Source organism: Salvelinus sp. IW2-2015, linkage group LG16 (assembly GCF_002910315.2).
Source record: "Salvelinus sp. IW2-2015 linkage group LG16, ASM291031v2, whole genome shotgun sequence".
NCBI classification, from domain to species: Eukaryota; Metazoa; Chordata; class Actinopteri; order Salmoniformes; family Salmonidae; genus Salvelinus; species Salvelinus sp. IW2-2015.
This window is the reverse complement of record NC_036856.1, coordinates 40,574,492-40,580,393: the sequence shown is the minus strand read 5'-3', so window position 1 is coordinate 40,580,393 and position 5,902 is coordinate 40,574,492. Positions and strand designations below refer to the sequence as shown.

Below are 5,902 nucleotides of genomic sequence, written 5' to 3'. Positions count from 1 at the left end.
AGTGTGGTTTTCCACTTTAATTTTGAGTGTGACTCCAAATCCAGACCTCCATGGGTTGATAAATTTGATTTCCATTGATAATTTTTGTGTGATTTTGTTGTCGGCACATTCAACTATGTAAAGAAAAAAGTATTTAATAAGAATATTTCATTCATTCAGATCTAGGATGTGTTATTTTAGTGTTCCCTTTATTTTTTTGAGCAGTGTATTATGTTTTGAGTTTGAACATTTCATGGCTGACTTTCAAGATGCGCATCGTCAGTGCTTTGTGTGCTAACTGAATGCAATAAAGTTTTTGTTTTTCCTTTCGGGAACATTGTCTGGATGATAACCTGACGTTCCTCCACACTTCCTTCAGAAATAGGATATATCAGAGAATCTCACACCTTGTTCAGACATCATTCATTCAGTGTATGCCTGTGAATGTACATATCACTCATCAAATCCTGTCACATTCTTTATATGCTCGTCAGTCACTTCAACCATGTGTTCACCTTACATTAGACAGATCTATTTCTGTACAAGGCAGCTAGCTAGTCTGAATTATTTGAGTAAATGATGAGTGTTGTCTGTAAGCATCATTAGCATGTACACTACATAACCAAAAATATGTGGACACCCGCTCGTCGAACATCTCATTCCAAAATCATGGGCATTAATATGGAGTTGGTCCCCCCTTTGCTTCTATAACAGCCTCCACTCTTCTGGGAAGGCTTTCCACTAGATGTTGGAAAATTGATGCGGGGACTTGCTTCCATTCAGCCACAAGAGCATTAGTGAGGTTGGGCACTGATATTTGGCGATGAGGCCTGGCTCGCAGTCGGCGTTCGAATTCATCATGAAGGTGTTCGATGGGGTTGAGGTCAGGGCTCAGCGCAGGCCAGTCAAGTTCTTCCACACCGATCTCGACAAACCATTTCTGTATGGACCTCGCTTTGTGCACAGGGGCAATATCATGCTGAAACAGGAAAGGACCTTCCCCAAACTGTTGCAACAATGTTGGAAGGACAGAATCGTCTAGAATGTAATTTTATGCTGTAGCATTAAGATTTCCCTTTACTGGAACTAAGGGGCCTGAACCATGAAAAGCCCCAGACCATTATTCCTCCTCCACCAAACTTTACAGTTGGCACTATGCATTGGGGCAGGTAGCGTTCTCCTGGCATCCGCCAAACCCAGATTCTTCGCCGTCAGTCTGCCAGATTGTGAAGCGTGATTCATCGCGCCAGAGATCGCATTTCCACTGCTTCAGAGTCCAATGGCGGCAAGCTTTACACCACTCCAGCCGACACTTGGCATTGCGCATGTTGATCTTAGGCTTGTGTGCAGATGCTTGGACATTGAAACCCATTACATGAAGCTCCCAACGAACAGTTATTCTGCTGACGTTGCTTCCAGAGGTAGTGAGATTGTGAGTGAGTGTTGCAACCGAGGACAGACGATTTTTACGCGCTTCAGCACTCGGTGGTCGCGTTCTGTGAGATTGTGTGGTCTACCACTTCACGCCGTTGTTGCTTCTAGACGTTTCCACTTCACAATAACAGCACTTACAGTTAACCAGGGCAGCTCAAACAGAGAAGAAATGTGACAAACTGACATGTTGGAAAGGTGGCATCCTATGACAGGGCCACGTTGAGAGTCCCTCAGCTCTTCAGTAAGGCCATTCTACTACCAGTGTTTGTCTATGGAGATTGCATGGCGGTGTGCTTGATTTTATATACCTGTCAGCAACGGGTGTGGCTGAAATAGCCGAATCCGCTAATTTGAAGGGGTGTCCACATACCATTTATTTATTTATATATATATGACGCTATTAACGAGATGTTTCTGTGTCTACTACCGTTGCCCTTCGCGACCTTTCCCCACCTCCCACTCTCCCTCTAAAAGTTTCTCCCAGCCTCTGCTATCGAGATCTCCACTCACTCTCCTGCATCCGTCCCTGTCCTCCCCACCCCCCTCAAGAGCTCCATTTTACCCACTGAGTCCTCCCTGTCGTCATCCTCCGTGCTCTCTCCTGTCCTCCTCCTCCCCCCACCTCCCTGTCCTTCACCACACCCCCCTCAAGAGCTCCATCTTTCCCACTGAGTCCTCCCCTGTCGTCGCCCTTTTCTGTTCTCTCTCCTGTCCTCCCTCCCCACACCTCCCCTGTCCTTCCCACCCCCCTCAAGAATCCCATCTTACCACTGAGTCCTCCCCTGTCCTCCTCCGCACCTGCCCTGTCCTCCTCCTCCCTGTCCTTCTCCCCCCACATGTCCCCTGTCTTCCCCTCGTGTCTATGTTCCCTGTGGCCAGACAGCAGCAGCAGGGAGGCACGACTCCCCCCCCCCCCCCCCCCCCTCTATCTCTTTCTGTAATGAACTCCCCAGGGACCACAGATCAACCTTCATCATGGCAAAAATGGTACTCCAGGAAACACACGAACTAACACAGTCAAAACACACATGAGTAAAACAGGTGGAATTGATACTGGGGTTGTTTCTGTGTTTCACAGCTCTAATCAGAGCCATAGTAAAATGGGGAAATTGGGCATTCACCATAAAAACAAACTGTTCTTTTTTGGGGGGTCCTCTGTAGCTCAGTTGGTAGAGCATTGCATTTGCAATGCCAGGATAGTGGGTTTGATTCCYGGGACCACCCATACGTAAAACAGTTGTGTACGTATGACTAAGTCACTTTGGATAGAGTGTCTGCTAAATGGCATATTTAGCATATTTTGTTTATATAGATGAAACATTAGATTGTGTGAATGTTGACTATTGTTCATTGGTAATGTTTAGTTGAATCATAGAGAATGATAGAGGACTCTTCTGTATATCTGTCCCATTATGGTGTCTGTGAGAGCATGGGCAGCGCCATTGAGGCTATCTCCATTTTTGAAGTGGTCAGTGTTCTTCTTCTMCTATTTCTATGAGTTGGGGAAACAAACTGAAAGGGTGCATACTGCCACCTAGAGTTAGTTGTTTGAACAGGTATAAATCCTACTGTGTGTTGTCTGGATGATATCCTGACGTCTCTCAGAAAATCTCACATTTTGTTCAGAGATCCTTCATTCAGTGTATATGCCTGTGACTGTCCAAATCACTCATTGAATCCTTTCACGTTCTTCATATGCTCCTCAGTTAATTTGTATCTTCAACCATGTGTTCACCAAACATCACAAAAGCTGAAGAACATACAGACATCCAGGTTCTTTCCTCAGGTGCTGGAGTTGTAAACAAACTCATGGAAACCAGGAAGGAAAACACTCATCATTGCAGCTTCATGTACAAAATCAACTCATATACCCACCCGCACCCAGGATTTAAGATCAAAGGCCTGATTACCTGCATGTCCACCAAGGTTGTGTACATGTTGAAATGGTTAAACCTGTAGAAGCCTTAAGACACGGATCAGTGAACACCGCAGCAATATACGGACAGGTGAGACAAAAAATCAGGTCGCTGCTCATTTTGTACAAGCTGGACATCCTATTAGTTCTCTGAGATACAGTAGTGGAGTAGAAGACATCCTATTAGTTTCTCTGAGATACAGTAGGAGTAGAGACATCCTATAGTTCTCTGAGATACAGTGGTAGAAGACATCCTATTAGTTCTCTGAGATACAGTGGTAGGAAATTATCAAGGATCATCCTATTAGTTCTGCTGAGATACAGTGCAGAGTACAGTAAGACATCCTATTAGTTCTCTGAGAATACAGTGGAGTAATAAGACATCCTATTAGTTCTCTGAGATACAGTGGAGTAGAAGACATCCTATTAGTTCTCTGAGATACAGTAGAGTAGAAGACATCCTATTAAGTTCACTCGAGATACAGTGGAGTAGAAATGGTCAAGATATCACACAGGGGAGGGGACAATGAGAGGAAACTTCTTCAAAGGGAATCTTTCTGGATCCACAGGCTCAACACACTGTCTCCTCTTGGCCTTAACGAGGAGTTTGACTTGAAACCGTTTTGTATAGTTTCAAAATGTCCAAATTGTTTTTTTTAATCCTAATTGCATGTATATTACTGTACTTATTAATCACATTCCCTGTTGTATGATCATATATTTTGATACATTGAATGTTAATATTGTGAAACTATGTTCATTTTTTTTTTTACCTCTGTTTCAGGAAGTGATGTCACTTGAGTACTGTCCCTATATATAGGACCTTCCACTCCACCTGGGATATGGAGCCTGATGAAGACCTAAGGGTGGAAACGTTGTTAGAAAAAAAGATTACCTGTGTGAGCAGGAGCAGCAGTGCTAGACGTTTTTCCTTTCTGTTTTTCACCCAACATGAGAACATTACTATTTCTGTAGCTATTTCTTTGGAGTAAAGGATGAGTGTTGTTCTATAAGTATCGTTAGCGTGTACGAGATGTTTCTTGTGTCTACTAACGTTGCCCTTCGAGACCTCCCCCACCTACCCCACGAGTCTTCCCCACCTCCTCCCTCAAGTCCTCACCCCACCCTCCCTCCCTCAAGTCCTCACCCTCCACCCTCCCTCCCTCAAGTCCTCCCCCACCCTCCCTCAAGTCCCCCACCCTCCCTCAAGTCCTCCCCCACCCTCCTCAAGTCCTCCCACCCTCCCTCAAGTCCTCCCCACCCTCCCTAAGTCCCCATCACTCCCTCAAGTCCTCCCCTAGGGAGATCTCCATTTCTCCTGCATCCATCCCTGTCCTCCCCACCCCCCTCAAGATCTCCATCTCACCCATTGAGTCCCGTCCAGTCCATTTTGCTATGATGAGGTTGAACTGTGGTCCCTGAGGAGTTCATTACAGAGAGAGAGAGGGAGTGTCCCTTCCTCCTACCTCCCCAATCCTCCTCTGTGTCATGTCTGACCAGACAGCATCAGGAAGACAAATACATCTCTCTCTCTCTCTCTCTCTCTCTCTCCTCTCTCTCTCTCCTCTCTCTCTCTTCTCTCTTCCTCTCTGTCTCTGTCTGTCTCTCTTCTCTTGTGTGTGTGTGTGTGGTGTGTGTGTGTGTTGTGTGTGTGTGTGTGTGTGGTGTAATGAACTCTCCCAGGGACCACAGATCAACCTCATCATGGCAAAATGGCTCCCAGGGAACACGAACTAACACAGTCAAAACAAACATGAGTAAACAGATGGAATTGATACTGGGGTTGTTTCTGTGTTTCACAGCTCTAATCAGATCCTGATTGTGAAAGTAAAGATATCTTAATAGAAAATATCTCAAGTGAAAGTCACCCAGTAAAATACACTTGAGTAAAATTCTAAAAGTAAAATATACTTAAGTAACAAAAAGTAAAAGTATACATAATTTCAAATTCTTATATTAATCAAACCAGACGGCACCACTTTCTTGTTTTTTAAATTTAAGGATAGCCAGAGGCACAGTAACAACACTCAGGCACAATTTACAAAAGACACATGTGTGTTTAGTGAGTCCACCAGATCAGAGACAGTAGGGATGACCAGGGATGTTCTCTTGATAAGTGTGTGAATTGGACAATTTGTTGTCCTACTAAGCATTAAAAATGTAATGAGTACTTTGGGTGTCAGGGGAAATACAGTTGAAGCCGGAAGTTTACATACACTTAGGTTGGAGTCATTAAAACTTGTTTTTTCAGGGGCCTCCCGGGTGGCACAGTGGTCTAGGGGCCAGCGCTAGCTGTGCCACCAGAGACTCTGGGTTCGCGCCCAGGCTCTGTCGCAGCCGGCCGCGACCGGGAGGTCCGTGGGGCGACGCACAATTGGCCTAGCGTCATCCGGGTTAGGGAGGGTTTGGCCGGTAGGGATATCCTTGTCTCATCGCGCACGCGACGCGACTCCTGTGGCGGCTTGGTTGGGTTGTGTTTCGGAGAGCGCATGGCTTTCGACCTTCGTCTCTCCCGAGCCAGAGATGAGATGAGACGAGATAGTAATTTACTAACAATTGGATACCACGAAATTG

The 5,902-nt window shown here is 45.4% G+C and overlaps 1 long non-coding RNA gene across 1 annotated transcript; it reads left to right on the top strand.

Moving 5' to 3' along the window:
- The first annotated feature begins 2,433 nt into the window (after positions 1 to 2,433).
- On the top strand, positions 2,434 to 4,071 carry LOC139028998 (uncharacterized). The gene is made up of 3 exons (XR_011481224.1): positions 2,434 to 3,491; positions 3,569 to 3,603; positions 3,697 to 4,071. It is a non-coding gene; the product is annotated as an uncharacterized lncRNA (long non-coding RNA).
- Positions 4,072 to 5,902: the final 1,831 nt, after the last annotated feature.